The 19506-nt window shown below is 55.2% G+C and overlaps 1 long non-coding RNA gene across 1 annotated transcript; it reads left to right on the top strand.

Moving 5' to 3' along the window:
• Positions 1-10541: 10541 nt before the first annotated feature.
• On the top strand, positions 10542-12905 carry LOC138242505 (uncharacterized). The gene is made up of 4 exons (XR_011191645.1): positions 10542-10640; positions 10987-11056; positions 12223-12291; positions 12819-12905. It is a non-coding gene; the product is annotated as an uncharacterized lncRNA (long non-coding RNA).
• Positions 12906-19506: the final 6601 nt, after the last annotated feature.

Below are 19506 nucleotides of genomic sequence, written 5' to 3'. Positions count from 1 at the left end.
CGCAGGACGGGGGGGGGGGGGGGGAACCCGTGTTTTTTGGACGTGGCGTGGCCCGAAATTTCCGCCCTTGGGCGCTAGAGGGGGGTGGAGTTTGGTCTTTCTTTGATTTGGGGGTCGGCGGGGGTGGTCTAATTTCACTGAACCAAACCCCACGGAAACCCGTGTTGGACGTGGGGGTGCTGAATGCGCCCTCGACGTGATTTTGTCTTTAAATTCAAGTGCAGCTTTTGTAAGCCTTGGGCCGGAAACAGCTGGACCCGTTTCCCCTGCCTGTCCGAGGTGGCGACTACCGGGGTCGTACAGGGACACCCGGCTGGCCGCCGAGAGTTGGGAAAAATAAAATGTCCACCCAAAAAAAACAACAACCGTGAAAAATGACGGCCATTTTTGTTTCGCGGCCGAGCCGTGAACGCGTCGGGGGTGACGTCACGGTGGCGTCACAATGAGCCGCCTGACGTCACAGAGCGGCGGATTCTAGCGGGGGGGCGGCGCCGGAGCCCCATGAGCTCAGAGGAGTGAAGAGAGAAGAGGAGGAAAGCGCTATATAGTCCTTTCTAAACACGTGTTTCTTCCAATAAAGTTACTTCGACTTAGATCGTTAGTTTCAACTTCAGAAACGCTCTTCAGAATCCCCGTGAAATCGGTAAGTCAGTCAAAAGTGAGAAATAACAAAATAAGTGGAGAAATACGTTGTTTTTTTTACCGTTACTCAACTCTTATGGGTGTGATCGTGCTGTAAAAAGATATTGAGAGGAGGTGCACCTCTACTCAGAGAGTGGTGGGGGTGGGGAACAAGCTGCCCAGCCCTGTGGTTGAAGCCGATACCCTGGCTTCTCTCCAGACACAGCTGGGTGAGCTCCTCCAGTCAGGACAGGAGGCTCTTCTGTACACAGAGGGTGGCGGGGGTGTGGAACAAAGCTGATACCCTGGCTCCTCTCCAGACAGAGCTGGGTGAGCTCCTCCAGTCAGGACAGGAGGCTCTTCTCTACACAGAGGGTGGCGGGGCTGTGGAACAAAGCTGATAACCTGGCTCCTCTCCAGACACAGCTGGGTGAGCTCCTCCTGTCAGGACAGGAGGCTCTACTGTACACAGAGGGTGGTGGGGGTGGGGAACAAGCCGCCCAGCCCTGTGGTTGAAGCCGATACCCTGGCTTCTCTCCAGCCACAGCTGGGTGAGGTCCTCCAGTCAGGACAGGAGGCTCTTCTATACACAGAGGGGGGCGGGGGTGGGGAACAAGCCGCCCAGCTGTGTGGCTCCGCCCCCTCCCCTCCCCTCTGTGACTCTGCTTGTCTCGGCAGGACGATGGACCGACAGAGATGCCGCACGGCCGTGCGCGGTCGCAGCAGGACCCGGGCCCGGCGAGGCGTCGTAAGTCCACCCCTCCCGCCCGCCGTCCAGCGTCCAGCGTCCAGCCCTCCTCCGACTGACCTCTCCACCCCCAGCAGCACTCGCTGTATTATAATAATAATAATAATAAACTTCACTGATAGAGCACCTTTCACACACATAGCAGCGCAAAGCGCTTGACAGACCAGGTCTCACGGTAACACCTCTAGACGAGGAGAGACACTTCCAGTGGTGATCTTGACTGAGGACACGTCTCGGCTCAAGAGACAGGGTCGCGGGTCCGAGGAAAACCAAGCTGCAGGTCCATTATGGCCTTCTGAGAGCACAGATTGCCTCTGGACGTCCCACACTCTTCCTGGACACACTGTAGAGACTCACCTGTCCAGACTCTCACTGGACACACTGTACACACTCACCTGTCCACACTCTCACTGGACACACTGTACACACTCACCTGTCCACACTTTCACTGGACACACTGTACACACTCACCTGTCCAGACTCTCACTGGACAGACTGTAGAGACTCACCTGTCCAGACTCTTTCTGGACACACTGGACACACTCACCTGTCCAGACTCTCACTGGACACACTGTACACACTCACCTGTCCACACTCTCACTGGACACACTGTACACACTCACCTGTCCACACTCTCACTGGACACACTGTACACACTCACCTGTCCAGACTCTCACTGGACACACTGTACACACTCACCTGTCCACACTCTCACTGGACACACTGTACACACTCACCTGTCCACACTCTCACTGGACACACTGTACACACTCACCTGTCCAGACTCTCACTGGACACACTGTACACACTCACCTGTCCACACTCTCACTGGACACACTGTAGAGACTGCACAAGGCCTCTAGTCTCGACACGACTGGGCTGGGCTATGTGGTCAGAGCTGTCTCGGAGATGGGCTGTTTGGCGTCTTCACAGGTCACACCGGTCAGGCCGAACCCGGACTGGCAGCGGGAGAGGTCCCGGCCCAAATCCCGGTGCTTTTCCGTAAGTCTGACCCGGTCGCCTTCCGCGAGACTGGATCGGCCGCCCTGTGGTGGGCCCGGTGCCCAACATCTACCCTACAGCTCCCCACACTGACCCCTAAACTCCCGATACCCTACAGCTCCCCACTCTGACCCCTAAACTCCCGATACCCTACAGCTCCCCACACTGACCCCTAAACTCCCGATACCCTACAGCTCCCCACACTGACCCCTAAACTCCCGATACCCTACAGCTCCACACTCTGACCCCCACAGTCCTGATGGCCGAGAGGTCTCTGCTTGCTGTAGTGATTGAGTGAGCTCTGTGGACCTGACCTCTGTCTTGTGTCCTCGTTTCCAGCGTCTCCTAGTGGTCCGTCATTTCTCAAGACCTGAAGGTGAGATCTGGGGAGGAGACAGAGCACCCCCTAACACCCCTGAGCTGGGTTACAGGGTAAGACAGCTTCTTACTGTTGGACACACCTGTCCACACTCTTACTGGACACACTGTCCACACTCGCCTGTCCGGACTCTTACTGGACACACTGGACACACTCACCTGTCCAGACTCTTGCTGGACACACTGTACACACTCACCTGTCCAGACTCTTACTGTCCACACTCACCTGTCCACACTCTCACTGGACACACTGTACAGACTCGCCTGTCCACACTCTCACTGGACACACTGTACACACTCACCTGTCCAGACTCTCACTGGACACACTGGACACACTCACCTGTCCAGACTCTCACTGGACACACTGTACACACTCACCTGTCCAGACTCTTTCTGGACACACTGTACACACGCACCTGTCCAGACTCTCACTGGACACACTGGACACACTCACCTGTCCAGACTCTCACTGGACACACTGTAGAGACTCACCTGTCCACACTCTCACTGGACACACTGTACACTCTCACTGGACACACTGGACACACTCACCTGTCCAGACTCTTACTGGACACACTCACCTGTCCACACTCTCACTGGACACACTGGACACACTCACCTGTCCAGACTCTTACTGGACACACTGTACACACTCACCTGTCCACACTCTCACTGGACACACTGTCTACACTCACCTGTCCACACTCTCACTGTCCACACTCACCTGTCCAGGCGTAGTCTCATCCCCCCTGCGTTGTGTCTCCCCCTCTCCCCGCTGGACAGAATCCCGAGGTGTCTTCGTGTCTCCCCGAGCTCGTCCAGAAGCTGGAGAGGGCGGCCGAGCTGCAGCTGGAGCTCCCAGAGTCGCCCGGCTCGTCCCGCTCGGGCTCGCCCGGCTCGTTCCGCTCGGTGTCCCCCCCCTCCTCGCCCGAGAGCCCCCTCCGCCCCCCGCCCCCGGCCCCCCCCTCCGGCCCCCTCCGGCCCCTGACCGCCCCGCCCCGCCGCCCCCCCTTCCTCGCCGCCATGCCCCTCGAGCCCCCCCTGCTGCCCGGGGCGGTGCCCCTGCCCCTGCCCCCACCCGTCCTGCCCCCCATCGCCCTCCCGGCCCCGCCAGGCCCCGCCTGGGGCTCCCCGGTGCGGAGGGCAAGGAGAGAGGCGGAGATGTCTGATGAGGCAAGTGGGGCAGAGTCTGTCCGTCTGTCTGTCTGTCTGTCTGTCTGTCTGTCTGTCTGTCCGTCCATCTGTCTGTCTGTCTGTCTGTCTGTCCATCTGTCCATCTGTCCGTCTGTCCGTCTGTCTGTCCGTCTGTCCGTCTGTCTGTCTGTCTGTCTGTCCATCCGTCTGTCCTTCTGTCCTTCTGTCCGTCCGTCTGTCTGTCTGTCCATCTGTCCTTCTGTCCGTCTGTCCGTCTGTCTGTCCATCTGTCTGTTTGGCCATCTGTCTGTCTGTCTGTCTGTCTGTCTGTCCATCCGTCTGTCTGTCCGTCTGTCTGTCTGTCCGTCTGTCTGTCTGTCTGTCTGTCCATCTGTCCGTCTGTCTGTCTGTCCATCCGTCTGTCCGTCTGTCTGTCTGTCCATCCGTCTGTCTGTCTGTCTGTCTGTCCGTCTGTCCATCTGTCTGTCTGTCCATCTGTCCTGCTGTCCTTTTCTCTGTCTATCTTTCCTTCTGTCCATCTGTCCCTTTCACTGTCCTTCTGTCTTTCTGTTCTTTTCTCTTTCCATCTGTCCTTCTGACTTTCTGTTCTTTTCTCTTTCCATCTGTCTGTCCGTCCATCTGTCTGTCTGTCCATCTGTCCGTCTGTCCTTCTGTCCTTTTCTCTGTCCATCTTTCCTTCTGTCCATCTGTCCCTTTCACTGTCCTTCTGTCTTTCTGTTCTTTTCTCTGTCCATCTGTCCTTCTGACTTTCTGTTCTTTTCTCTGTCCATCTGTCCTTCTGTCCATCTCTTTCTGTCCGTCTGTCTTTCTGTCCATCTGTCCTTCTGTCCTTTTCTCTGTCCATCTTTCCTTCTGTCCATCTGTCCCTTTCACTGTCCTTCTGTCTTTCTGTTCTTTTCTCTGTCCATCTGTCCTTCTGACTTTCTGTTCTTTTCTCTGTCCATCTGTCCTTCAGTCCATCTGTCTTTCTGTCCTTTTCTCTCTTTCTGTCCATCAGTCCATCTGTCCTTTTCTCTGTCTTTTTGTCCGTCTGTACTTCGCTCTTTCTGTCTTTCTGTCCTTCTGTCTGAGTCTTTGTGTTTGTCCCTCTCTCCCTGTCTCTCTCCCTGTGTCTCCCTGCTCTCTGTCTGTCCTGCGTTGTCCCAGCTGGGTCTCTCTCCCTGTGTCTCCCTGCTCTCTGTCGGTCCTGCGTTGTCCCAGCTGGGCCTGTCTCCCCGGCTCTCTGCCTTCAGCTCTGTTCGCCGATGTCCCGCCAGCCCGTCTCTCTCTCAGCCTGTCTCTTGACTTGCAGGAGGAAGAGGAGGTGGAGACAGCTCTTCCGGCAGGAGAGAGGAAGGAGGTCAGTGCTGGTCCCACCCTGCCCCCTGTCCTGTCTGTGGTGGAGTTTCGCCGTCTTGTCTGTCCCTGGGTCTCAGTGTCTCTCTCTCTTTCAGCCCTGTCTGTCAGTGTCTCTCTCTCGGCCTGCTGTCTGTCTGTCCCTGCCTCTCTGTCTCTCTCTCTTTCAGCCCTGTCTGTCAGTGTCTCTCTCTCGGCCTGCTGTCTCCCTGTCCCTGGGTCTCAGTGTCTCTCTCTCTTTCAGCCCTGTCTGTCAGTGTCTCTCTCCTCCTCCTCTCTGTCCTCAGTGTGTCTCTCTCCTCCTCCTCTCTGTCCTGTGGTGTCCAGGCAGTGTGTCTCTCTCCTCCTCCTCCTCTCTGTCCTGTGGTGTCCAGGCAGTGTGTCTCTCTCCTCCTCCTCCTCTCTGTCCTGTGGTGTCCAGTGGGTCAGTATTAGTGGGCTACACCCAGGCTCACTCCCTGCGAGTGTGATCTCAGCAGAGTCTCTGTGCTCTTGGGACACTTGACTCACCTGTCTCTCTCTTTCTCTCCCTGTGCTGTCCCTCTCCTGCCCCCTCTCTCCCTCCTCGGACTCCAGCTGGAGGAGGTCCAATCACCACCTCCTGTGAGACAGAAGAAAAAGAAGGTGGGTGATGCTCTGATCCTCTCTTTACTCCTGTCCAGTGTCCAATCAGTGTGTGTGTATGAACCCCTCTCTCTCTCAGTGCAGTGTTCATGTCCTGGAGTGTCCAGTCAGTGTGTCTGTATGAACCCCTCTCTCTCTCAGTGCAGTGTTCATGTCCTGGAGTGTCCAGTCAGTGTGTCTGTATGAACCCCTCTCTCTCTCAGTGCAGTGTTCATGTCCTGGAGTGTCCAGTCAGTGTGTCTGTATGAACCCCTCTCTCTCTCTCTCAGTGCAGTGTTCATGTACTGGAGTGTCCAGTCAGTGTGTCTGTATGAACCCCTCTCTCTCTCTCTCAGTGCAGTGTTCATGTCCTGGAGTGTCCAGTCAGTGTGTCTGTATGAACCCCTCTCTCTCTCTCAGTGCAGTGTTCATGTCCTGGAGTGTCCAGTCAGTGTGTCTGTGTGAACCCCCCTCTCTCTCTCTCTCTCTCAGTGCAGTGTTCATGTCCTGGAGTGTCCAGTCAGTGTGTGTGTATGAACCCCTCTCTCTCTCAGTGCAGTGTTCATGTACTGGAGTGTCCAGTCAGTGTGTCTGTATGAACCCCTCTCTCTCTCAGTGCAGTGTTCATGTACTGGAGTGTCCAGTCAGTCAGTGTGTCTGTGTGAACCCCTCTCTCTCAGTGCAGTGTTCATGTACTGGAGTGTCCAGTCAGTGTGTCTGTATGAACCCCTCTCTCTCTCAGTGCAGTGTTCATGTACTGGAGTGTCCAGTCAGTGTGTCTGTATGAACCCCTCTCTCTCTCTCTCAGTGCAGTGTTCATGTCCTGGAGTGTCCAGTCAGTGTGTCTGTATGAACCCCTCTCTCTCTCTCAGTGCAGTGTTCATGTCCTGGAGTGTCCAGTCAGTGTGTCTGTATGAACCCCTCTCTCTCTCAGTGCAGTGTTCATGTACTGGAGTGTCCAGTCAGTGTGTCTGTGTGAACCCCTCTCTCTCTCTCTGTGCAGTGTTAATGTACTGGAGTGTCCAGTCAGTGTGTCTGTATGAACCCCTCTCTCTCTCAGTGCAGTGTTCATGTCCTGGAGTGTCCAGTCAGTGTGTCTGTGTGAACCCCTCTCTCTCTCAGTGCAGTGTTCATGTACTGGAGTGTCCAGTCCGACTCTTAACGTGACTCTCCTGTCTCTGCTTCAGAAGCGCTGGTGCGCCCTTCTTAACTCCCTGAGCTGCGTGTCGGTGGAGACAGAAGACCAGGACGAGCCGATGGAGGTGGCGACCGTAGCTCAGGAGAGGAAGAGCGAGGGAGAGGAGGAGCTGGCTGCCGGGAAGGACAAGAGGAGGAAGAGGAGGTGCAGGTGAGCAGACAGGGGGGCGCCGCCTGGTCGTGTCTGTGATTCAAGGAGGAGTCTCCTCTTGCTGTTTGATGTCATGGTGACGTCTGTGTCTGTGTCCCTCACACCTGCAATAACAATATTCTTTCCAGGTTCCTTTCCTGGTTCTGTGCCGGCTAAGATCTGGACTGGACTGGACTGGACTGGACTGGACTGGAGCTGAGGGACACCAGACGGGACTGGACAGGAGCCTAGGGACACCAGACTGGACTGGACCGGAGCTGAGAGACACCAGACTGGACTGGACTGGAGCTGAGGGACCCCAGACTGTGCTGGACCGAAGCTGAGGGACCCCAGTCTGGACTGAAGCTGAGGGACACCAGACTGTGCTGGACCGAAGCTGAGGGACCCCAGTCTGTGCTGGACCGAAGCTGAGGGACCCCAGTCTGGACCGAAGCTGAGGGACACGAGACTGTGCTGGACCGAAGCTGAGGGACCCCAGTCTGTGCTGGACCGAAGCTGAGGGACCCCAGACTGGACTGGACTGGAGCTGAGGGGCCCCAGACTGGACTGGACTGGAGCTGAGGGGCCCCAGACTGGACTGGACTGGAGCTGAGGGACCCCAGACTGTGCTGGACCGAAGCTGAGGGACCCCAGTCTGGACCGAAGCTGAGGGACCCCAGTCTGGACTGCACTGGAGCTGAGGGACACCAGACTGGACTGGAGCTGAGAGACACCAGACTGGACTGGACTGAAGCTTGTAATTTTTATTCTTTTGTTAAGGATCAATAAAAAAAAAATTAAAAAAAATCTGTTTAGCTTTTGGTTTTTTCCCTCCCCCCTCCCCCAAGGCTGCTGCTGGGAGAGGTGTGAGTGGGGCCAGCAGGGGGCGCTCTCACCCTGCGGTCTGTGTGGGTCCTGATGCCCCAGTATAGTGACGGGGGACACTGGACTGTAAACAGGTGCCGTCCTTCGGATGAGACGTCAAACCAACTCTCTGTGCTCGTTAACAATCCCGGGGTGTCTCTGGAGAAGAGTAGGGGTGTTACCCCAGTGTCCTGGCCTGATTCCCCCCCTGGTCTTGACCCATCATGGCCTCCTAATCACTCCCCCCTCTCTGAACTGGCTCCATCCCTCTGCTCTCCTCCCCACTGAGAGCTGCTGTGTGCTGAGCGGACTGGAGCATCATCCAGGTGGGGGCTGCACACTGGGGGGGCTGGAGGGGATCCCCCTGACCTGGGAAGAGCTCTGAGGGGAGAGTCCAGACTTATTAATTATTATTATTATTCGTGCTGCACTGGGCTTCAGTCCTGGCAGTGAGAGGGGGACTCTGTAATCAGGACAGATACTTATGACTGTATAATAACACACGATAGAAATGGAAAACAGGGTAGCGCTGTTGTCTCTTCGAAACGTTTTGAACTGCCAGAAGAAGTTTTCACAACCCGGACTCGTGAAGGTACAGGTCTTCTCCCTTCGTCCGGAGCAAGGTGTATCGTGTCCTGGTGATTTCTCCCGTTTCGAACGGAGTCTAATGTCGCGTTTCTACTTTATTAGAGAGAGGCACTGAACATCCTATGATGGACTGGTGTCCTGTCCAGGGTGTGTGAGTGTGTGTGTGTCCTGTGATGGACTGGTGTTCTATCCAGAGTGTGTGTGTCCTGTGCTGGACTGGTGTCCTGTCCAGGGTGTTTGAGTGTGTGTGTGTCCTGTGATGGACTGGTGTCCTGTCCAGGGTGTGTGAGTGTGTGTGTCCTGTGATGGACTGCTGTCCTGTCCAGTGTTTGTATGTGTGTCCTTTGATGGACTGGTGTCCTGTCCAGGGTGTGTGTGTCCTGTGATGGACTGGTGTTCTATCCAGGGTGTGTGTGTCCTGTGATGGACTGGTGTCCTGTCCAGGATGTGTGAGTGTGTGTGTCCTGTGATGGACTGGTGTCCTGTCCAGGGTGTGTGAGTGTGTGTGTGTCCTGTGATGGACTGCTGTCCTGTCCAGGGTTTGTATGTGTGTCCTTTGATGGACTGGTGTTCTGTCTAGGGTGTGTGTGTCCTTTGATGGACTGGTGTTCTGTCCAGGGTGTGTGTGTCCTGTGATGGACTGGTATCCTGTGAAGGACTGGTGTCCTGTCCAGGGTGTGTGTGTACTGTGATGGACTGGTATCCTGTGAAGTACTGGTGTCCTGTCCAGGGTGTGTGTGTGTGTCCTGTGATGGACTGGTGTCCTGTCCAGGGTGTGTGTGTGTCCTGTGATGGACTGGTGTCCTGTCCAGGGTGTGTGTGTGTCCTGTGATGGACTGGTGTCCTGTCCAGGGTGTGTGTGTGTCCTGTGATGGACTGGTGGATCACAATATTAATTCTCCTCCTTGATTCCCTCCTTCATCGCCAGAGTGAAAGCGGGACACGGCAGTAAAAGCTCAGCCCTGCGGGTGGTGGTCCTCTCGGCCACACTGGGGCGCTGTGGCCCCACGGGGGGGGGTTATGTTCACGTCCCGCTGGGAATCGCACCGACGCGGCGGAGTTCGTGAACGTCCCAGACACCAAGAAAACGAGAGAGAGAGAGAAAAGGTCGTTTTCGGGGTTCAAGAAGCAACCCCGAGATTCAGGGAGTTTCCCCGCTGAGCTTACTCTGCCGAAAACACGCAGGTTTTATTTTTTTCCCGTGTCCCCCTCACACAGGCCGTTTCTGTAGCGTGAAGTTGTGTTTTTTTGCGCGGCGGTCGGTGAGGGGCGAAATTTTATTTATTTTTTTTCCCACGGTCTGAAACAGAAACGGCCGGGTGGTGTTGTAGAGAGGTCGACGTGCCTGGGTTTCCTCGTCTACCGAAGCCCGTTTTTTTTGGGGGGGGGGTCGTGAGGTCCCACGCAGCGCTCGGAAAAGAAAATGGCGTCTCTTTTCCCCGCAGGACGGGGGGGACCCGTGTTTTTTGGACGTGGCGTGGCCCGAAATGTCCGCCCTTGGGCGCTAGAGGGGGGTGGAGGTTGGTCTTTCTTCGACTTGGGGGTCGGGGGGGGTTGCTACTTTCACTGAACCCCACCCCACGGAAACCCGTGTTGGACGTGGGGGTGCTGAATGCGCCCTCGACGTGATTTTGTCTTTAAATTCAAGTGCAGCTTTTGTCACCCTTGGGCCGGAAACAGCTGGACCCGTTTCCCCTGCCTGTCCGAGGTGGCGACTACCGGGGTCGTACAGGGACACCCGGCTGGCCGCTGAGAGTTGGAAAAATAAAATGTCCGCCCCCCCAAAAAAAACAACCGCGAAAAATGGCGGCCATTTTTGTTTCGCGGCCGAGCCGTGAGCGCGTCGGGGGCGACGTCACGGGGGCGTCACAATGAGCCGCCTTACGTCACAGAGCGGCGGATTCTAGCGGGGGGCGGCGCCGGAGCCCCGTGAGCTCAGAGGAGTGAAGAGAGAGGAGGAGGAAAGAACTATATAGCGCTTAATAAACAGAATCGCTCTTCAGTATCCCCGTGAAATCGGTAAGTCAGTCAAAAGCGCCGCTGGCAAGAAATAACAAAATAAGTGGAGAAATAAGTTGTTTTTTTTTACCGTTACTCCACTCTTATGGGTGTGATCGTGCTGTAAAAAGATATTGAGAGGAGCTGCACCTCTACACAGAGGGTGGTGGGGGTGGGGAACAGGCCGCCCTGTCCGTGTGGTTGAAGCCGATACCCTGGCTTCTCTCCAGACACAGCTGGGTGAGCTCCTCCAGTCAGGACAGGAGGCTCTTCTGTACACAGAGGGGGGCGGGGGTGGGGAACAAGCCGCCCAGCGGTGTGGCTCCGCCCCCTCCCCTCCCCTCTGTGACTCTGCTTGTCTCGGCAGGACGATGGACCGACAGAGATGCCGCACGGCCGTTCGCGGTCGCAGCAGGACCCGGGCCCGGCGAGGCGTCGTAAGTCCACCCCTCCCGCCCGCCGTCCAGCGTCCAGCGTCCAGCGTCCAGCCCTCCTCCGACTGGCCTCTCCGCCCCCAGCAGCGCTCGCTGTATTATAATAATAATAATAATAATAAACTTCACTGATAGAGCACCTTTCACACACATAGCAGCGCAAAGCGCTTGACAGACCAGGTCTCACGGTAGCACCTCCAGACGAGGAGAGACACTTCCAGTGGTGATCTTGACTGAGGACACGCCTCGGCTCAAGAGACAGGGTCGCGGGTCCGAGGAACACCAAGCTGCAGGTCCATTATGGCCTTCTGAGAGCACAGATTGCCTCTGGACGTCCCAGACTCTTCCTGGACACACTGGACACACTCACCTGTCCAGACTCTTCCTGGACACACTGTAGAGACTCACCTGTCCAGACTTTCACTGGACACACTGTACACACTCACCTGTCATGACTCTCACTGGACACACTGTACACACTCACCTGTCCACACTCTCACTGGACACACTGGACACACTCGCCTGTCCAGACTCTTACTGGACACACTGTACACACTCACCTGTCCAGACTCTCACTGGACACACTGGACACACTCACCTGTCCAGACTCTCACTGGACACACTGGACACACTCGCCTGTCCAGACTCTCACTGGACACACTCACCTGTCCAGACTCTCACTGGACACACTGGACACACTCACCTGTCCAGACTCTCACTGGACACACTGTAGAGACTCACCTGTCCAGACTCTTACTGGACACACTGGACACACTCGCCTGTCCAGACTTTTACTGGACACACTGGACACACTCGCCTGTCCAGACTCTCACTGGACACACTGGACACACTCACCTGTCCAGACTCTCACTGGACACACTGTAGAGACTCACCTGTCCAGACTCTCACTGGACACACTGTACACACTCACCTGTCCAGACTCTTACTGGACACACTGTAGAGACACACTCATCTGTCCAGACTCTCACTGGACACACTGTACACACTCACCTGTCCACACTCTCACTGGACACACTGTACACACTCACCTGTCCACACTCTCACTGGACACACTGTAGAGACTGCCCAAGGCCCCTAGTCTCGACACGACTGGGCTGGGCTGTGTGGTTAGAGCTGTCTCAGAGATGGGCTGTCTGGCGTCTTCACAGGTCACACCGGTCAGGCCGAACCCGGACTGGCAGCGGGAGAGGTCCCGGCCCAAGTCCCGGTGCTTTTCCGTAAGTCTGACCCGGTCGCCTTCCGCGAGACTGGACCGGCCGCCCTGTGGTGGGCCCGGTGCCCCACATCTACCCTACAGCTCCCCACACTGACCCCTAAACTCCCGATACCCCACAGCTCCCCACACTGACCCCTAAACTCCCGATACCCTACAGCTCCCCACACTGACCCCTAAACTCCCGATACCCTACAGCTCCCCACACTGACCCCTAAACTCCCGATACCCTACAGCTCCCCACTCTGACCCCTAAACTCCCGATACCCTACAGCTCCCCACACTGACCCCTAAACTCCCGATACCCTACAGCTCCCCACTCTGACCCCTAAACTCCCGAAACCCTACAGCTCCCCACACTGACCCCTAAACTCCCGATACCCTACAGCTCCACACTGACCCCTAAACTCCCGATGCCCTACAGCTCCCCACACTGACCCCCACAGTCCTGATGGCCGAGAGGTCTCTGCTTGCTGTAGTGATTGAGTGAGCTCTGTGGACCTGACCTCTGTCTTGTGTCCTCGTTTCCAGCGTCTCCTAGTGGTCCGGCATTTCAGCAGGCCTGAAGGTGAGATCTGGGGAGGAGACAGAGCACCCCCTAACACCCCTGAGCTGGGTTACAGGGTAAGACAGCTTCTTACTGTTGGACACACCTGTCCACACTCTTACTGGACACACTGGACACACTCGCCTGTCCAGACTCTTAATGGACACACTGTAGAGACACACCCACCTGTCCAGACTCTTACTGGACACACTGTACACACTCACCTGTCCAGACTCTCACTGGACACACTGGACACACTCACCTGTCCAGACTCTCACTGGACACACTGTCCACACTCACCTGTCCAGACTCTCACTGGACACACTGTACACACTCACCTGTCCACACTCTCACTGTCCACACTCACCTGTCCAGGCGTAGTCTCATCCCCCCTGCGTTGTGTCTCCCCCTCTCCCCGCTGGACAGAATCCCGAGGTGTCTTCGTGTCTCCCCGAGCTCGTCCAGAAGCTGGAGAGGGCGGCCGAGCTGCATCTGGAGCTCCCAGAGTCGCCCGGCTCGTCCCGCTCGGGCTCGCCCGGCTCGTTCCGCTCGGTGTCCCCCCCGTCCTCGCCCGAGAGCCCCCTCCGCTCCCCGCCCCCGGCCCCCCCCTCCGGCCCCCTCAGGCCCCTGACCGCCCCGCCCCGCCGCCCCCCCTTCCTCGCCGCCATGCCCCTCGAGCCCCCCCTGCTGCCCGGGGCGGTGCCCCTGCCCCTGCCCCCACCCGTCCTGCCCCCCATCGCCCGCCCGGCCCCGCCAGGCCCCGCCTGGGGCTCCCCGGTGCGGAGGGCAAGGAGAGAGGCGGAGATGTCTGACGAGGCAAGTGGGGCAGAGTCTGTCCGTCTGTCCGTCTGTCTGTCCGTCCATCTGTCTGTCTGTCTGTCCATCTGTCTGTCTGTCTGTCTGTCTGTCTGTCTGTCTGTCCGTCTGTCCGTCTGTCTGTCTGTCTGTCTGTCCATCCGTCTGTCTGTCTGTCCATCTGTCCTTCTGTCCTTTTCTCTGTCCATCTTTCCTTCTGTCCCTTTCACTGTCCTTCTGTCTTTCTGTTCTTTTCTCTGTCCATCTGTCCTTCTGACTTTCTGTTCTTTTCTCTGTCCATCTGTCCTTCTGTCCATCTGTCTTTCTGTCCGTCTGTCCGTCTATCCTTCTATTTTTCTATCCATCTGTCCTTCTGTCCTTTTCTCTGTCCATCTTTCCTTCTGACCATCTGTCCCTTTCACTATCCTTCTGTCTTTCTTTTCTTTTCTCTTTCCATCTGTCCTTCTGACTTTCTGTTCTTTTCTCTGTCCATCTGTCTGTCCGTCCATCTGTCTGTCTGTCCATCTGTCCCTCTGTCCTTCTGTCCTTTTCTCTGTCCATCTTTCCTTCTGTCCATCTGTCCCTTTCACTGTCCTTCTGTCTTTCTGTTCTTTTCTCTGTCCATCTGTCCTTCTGACTTTCTGTTCTTTTCTCTGTCCATCTGTCCTTCAGTCCATCTGTCTTTCTGTCCTTTTCTCTCTTTCTGTCCATCAGTCCATCTGTCCTTTTCTCTGTCTTTTTGTCCGTCTGTACTTCTCTCTTTCTGTCTTTCTGTCCTTCTGTCTGAGTCTCTGTGTTTGTCCCTCTCTCCCTGTCTCTCTCCCTGTGTCTCTCCGTGTGTCTCCCTGCTCTCTGTCTGTCCTGCGTTGTCCCAGCTGGGTCTCCCTCCCTGTGTCTCCCTGCTCTCTGTCTGTCCTGCGTTGTCCCAGCTGGGCCTGTCTCCACGGCTCTCTGCCTTCAGCTCTGTTCGCCGATGTCCCGCCAGCCCGTCTCTCTCTCAGCCTGTCTCTTGACTTGCAGGAGGAAGAGGAGGTGGAGACAGCTCCTCCGGCAGGAGAGAGGAAGGAGGTCAGTGCTGGTCCCACCCTGCCCCCTGTCCTGTCTGTGGTGGAGTTTTGCCGTCTTGTCTGTCCCTGGGTCTCAGTGTCTCTTTCAGCCCTGTCTGTCAGTGTCTCTCTCGGCCTGCTGTCTGCCTGTCCCTGCCTCTCTGTCTCTCTCTCTTTCAGCCCTGACTGTCAGTGTCTCTCTCCTCCTCCTCTCTGTCCTCAGTGTGTCTCTCTCCTCCTCCTCTCTGTCCTGTGGTTTCCAGTGGGTCAGTATTAGTGGGCTACACCCAGGCTCACTCACTGCGAGTGTGATCTCAGCAGAGTCTCTGTGCTCTTGGGACACTTGACTCACCTGTCTCTCTCTTTCTCTCCCTGTGCTGTCCCTCTCCTGCCCCCTCTCTCCCTCCTCGGACTCCAGCTGGAGGAGGTCCAATCACCACCTCCTGTGAGACAGAAGAAAAAGAAGGTGGGTAATGCTCTGATCCTCTCTTTACTCCTGTCCAGTGTCCAGTCAGTGTGTCTGTATGAACCCCTCTCTCTCTCAGTGCAGTGTTCATGTACTGGAGTGTCCAGTCAGTGTGTGTGTATGAACCCCTCTCTCTCTCAGTGCAGTGTTCATGTCCTGGAGTGTCCAGTCAGTGTGTCTGTATGAACCCCTCTCTCTCTCAGTGCAGTGTTCATGTCCTGGAGTGTCCAGTCAGTGTGTCTGTATGAACCCCTCTCTCTCTCAGTGCAGTGTTCATGTACTGGAGTGTCCAGTCCGACTCTTAACGTGACTCTCCTGTCTCTGCTTCAGAAGCGCCGATGCGTCTTTTTGATGTCCCTGAGCTGCGTGTCGGTGGAGACAGAAGATCAAGACGAGCCGATGGAGGTGGCGGAGCCTGTAGCTCAGGAGAGGAAGAGCGAGGGAGAGGAGGAGCAGGCTGCCGGGAAGGACAAGAAGAGGAAGAGGAGGGGCAGGTGAGCAGACAGGGGGGCGCCGCCCGGTCATGTCTGTGATTCAAGGAGGAGTCTCCTCTTGCTGTTTGATGTCATGGTGACGTCTGTGTCTATGTCCCTCACACCTGCAATAACAATATTCTTTCCAGGTTCCTTTCCTGGTTCTGTGCCTGCTAACATCTGGACTGGACTGGACTGGACTGGACTGGACTGGACTGGAGCTGAGGGACACCAGACGACTGGACTGGAGCCTAGGGACACCAGACTGGACTGGACCGGAGCTGAGAGGCACTAGACTGGACTGGAGCTGAGGTACACCAGACTGTGCTGGACCGAAGCTGAGGGACCCCAGTCTGGACTGAAGCTGAGGGACCCCAGACTGTGCTGGACCGAAGCTGAGGGACCCCAGTCTGTGCTGGACCGAAGCTGAGGGACCCCAGTCTGTGCTGGACTGAAGCTGAGAGACCCCAGACTGTGCTGGTCTGATGCTGAGGGACCCCAGACTGGACTGCACTGGAGCTGAGGGACACCAGACTGGACTGGACTGGAGCTGAGGGGCCCCAGACTGGACTAGACTGGAGCTGAGAGGCCCCAGACTGGACTGGACCAAAGCTGAGGGACCTCAGGCTGTGCTGTACCGAAGCTGAGGGACCCCAGACTGTGCTGGACCGAAGCTGAGGGACCCCAGTCTGTGCTGGACCGAAGCTGAGGGACCCCAGACTGGACCGAAGCTGAGGGACCCCAGTCTGTGCTGGACCGAAGCTGAGGGACCCCAGACTGTGCTGGACCGATGCTGAGGGACCCCAGTCTGGACTGAAGCTGAGGGACCCCAGACTGCACTGGACTGAAGCTGAGGGCCCCCAGACTGGACTGATGACCTTTTGTTAAGCATCAATAAATTTTTTTTTAAAAAAATCTGTTTAGCTTTTGGTTTTTTCCCTGCCCCCCCCCCCCCCCAAAGTTGCTACTGGGAGAGGTGTGAGTGGGGCCAGCAGGGGGCGCTCTCACCCTGCGGACTGTGTGGGTCCTGATGCCCCAGTATAGTGACGGGGGACACTGGACTGTAAACAGGCGCCGTCCTTCGGATGAGACGTCAACAGACGTTAATGAGACTCATTAACAATCCCGGGGTGTCTCTGGAGAAGAGTAGGGGTGTTACCCCAGTGTCCTGGCCTGATTCCCCCCCTGGTCTTGACCCATCATGGCCTCCTTATCACCCCCCTCTCTGAACTGGCTCCATCCCTCTGCTCTCCTCCCCACTGAGAGCTGCTGTGTGCTGAGCGGACTGGAGCATCATCCAGGTGGGGGCTGCACACTGGGGGGGCTGGAGGGGATCCCCCTGACCTGGGAAGAGCTCTGAGTGGAGGGTCCAGACTTATTAATTATTATTATTATTCGTGCTGCACTGGGCTCCTGTCCTGGCAGTGAGAGGGGGACTCTGTGATCAGGACAGATACTTATGACTGTATAATAATACACGATAGAAATGGAAAACAGGGTAGCGCTGTAGTCTCTTCGAAACGTTTTGAACTGTCAGAAGAAGTTTTCACAACCCGGACTCGTGAAGGTACAGGTCTTCTCCCATCGTCCGGAGCAAGGTGAGAGGCCACCCCCTCGGGGCGCAGTATCCCCGATGCACCACCCAAAACGACACACACTTCTGTGACGATTGGGAGACCCCGGTTCGACCAGCCCCTGCGGTGGAGGAAACGACCCGCTGGAGAGAACACGCAGACTCCACACAGAAGGGTCACCTCGTCATTTATTCCAACAGCAAAACAACACCAGAGAGAAACGGTCTCCGAAAGAGAAGCGTACACCGGGAAAAACACGACAGGGTCATTACAAATGGGAATAGGAGTTCTTTTTTTCTTTTCCGGACGTCAGCTGTATCGTGTCCTGGTGATTTCTCCCGTTTCGATCAGAGTTTAATGTCGTGTTTCTGCTGTATTAGAGAGAGGCACTGAACTTTGGGGAACGTGACATCCACCCAGTATTACTAGTAGATTGATAAATGTAAATGTTCTTTTTCCCCCTGTATTATACCTCGCGAAATATAACGATGGCCAACTCCTTAAGTCGAAATTTAAGCCCTTTTCACGCTACAAGACTCCGGACGTTTCCTTTTTTGTCCTCTTTGGCCTCCAAAATAAAAAAAAACTGGGATCCATCGTGGCGTTGCCAAATTAAAACGTCAAGCACTTTTCGGGCTTTCGGAACTGTTTGTGTGGAGTCTGCATGTTCTCCCTGTGTTCTCCGGGTCCAAAGACAGGCTTTTGGGCTAATTGGCTTCTGGGAAAACTGGCCCTGGTGTGTGTGTGTCCTGTGATGGACTGCTGTCCTGTCCAGGGTGTGTGAGTGAGTCTGTGTGTGTCATGTGATGGACTGGTGTCCTGTCCAGGGTGTGTGAGTGTGTGTGTCTGTGTGTCCTGTGAGGGACTGGTGTCCTATCCAGGTTGTGTGTGTGTGTGTCCTGTGAGTGACTGGTGTCCTGTCCAGGGTGTGTGAGTGTGAGTGTGAGTGTGAGTGTGAGTGTGTGTGTGTGTGTCCTGTGAGTGACTGGTGTCCTGTCCAGGGTGTGTGAGTGTGTGTGTGTCCTGTGATGGACTGGTGTCCTGTCCAAGATGTGTGAGTGAGTGTGTGTGTGTCATGTGATGGGTGTGTGAGTGTGTATGTCTGTGTGTCCTGTGATGGACAGATGGTACCCAGCCTGGACACCCATGAGACACTGGCTTCCTCAGAAGACTCTCACGGAGGGCACACTGTCCCTAACCCCGGTCCAGAAGAAACTACAGTGATCTATAATTCCTGCGCCTCGGAAGGGGTTATGACGTCTATGCCCGCGCCCGCGCCCGCGGACCGGCGGTTCGGCGTCGCGCTCCGCAGCTCGAGCTTCGGTGCGAGGCAGGGCGGGAGGGAGTCGATGTGGCCTCGGCGCCATCTTTGCTGGTGAGTCAATTGTGACCGTTGCGGTACAATAAACCATCAATAAATCTTTTCCTACTCCGACCAGTATTTCTTTCGCGGCCCACGTCCCTTACAATCGACAAACTATAAAAAAACAGTAGCCCTTCGCAACATTACACGCCATTTTTTTTTTATTTTAAACGCCCGTTAGATACGCAGGTGGCTCGATACCTGTCTTAACCTCGCCGGCGTCTTCAAACAGGCAAGTGAATTTTATTTGGGGTCCCTCAGAATTGTGACAGAAATGTCAGTGAACCACAATAAAAAACGAAACCTTTTTTTAACGGCGATGAATGGATTTTAAGAGTAACCGTGTAGCGACTGACGTAAGGAAAAAAAAGTTGTCTTTCCCTACGAAGACGTTTTGGTACAGGACTTTCTTTAAATATCAGTTGTGCATAGCGTTTTACAAAAAGTTGATGATGATCTTGGAGATAATTGCAAAGGAAAATTGAGATAACTACCAAAACATTACGTGTGAAACGACAGGACAGAACTTTGAACCCACAAAGAAACAAAGGTATGAAATATTGCCTCGTCATGGGGGGTTGATAATTGTAATAAGTGTTCCTAATTTTCATAAAGAAATGTATATTATGGGACTCACACGTGAGATTTAGTGTATATACGTTTCATATTGTGGGGTTAAAAAGCGGAATGAGTATGATTATAAACTTGTGTGTCCTATAATCAGATAATTTTTGAACAAGCTTTGATTAGACAGGTGAAAAACAACATCAGATCCTTGTTTTTAATATATTCTCACGTCTGAATATCAGCTTCTCCCCTCTGGCCAAGATTTCAGGGTTCCCAGGTGTAGATCCCAAATTGAAACAAATATTCATTTGTTACCCTTATTAAAACAGTTAATAGAAGTGAGTGACCAGGGTAAATAAAGGTGGGTCAGTGTAAACTGTTTATTCTG

This window comes from Lepisosteus oculatus, chromosome 14, assembly GCF_040954835.1.
Source record: "Lepisosteus oculatus isolate fLepOcu1 chromosome 14, fLepOcu1.hap2, whole genome shotgun sequence".
NCBI lineage: Eukaryota > Metazoa > Chordata > Actinopteri > Semionotiformes > Lepisosteidae > Lepisosteus > Lepisosteus oculatus.
This window is presented reverse-complemented; position numbering and strand designations above follow the sequence as displayed.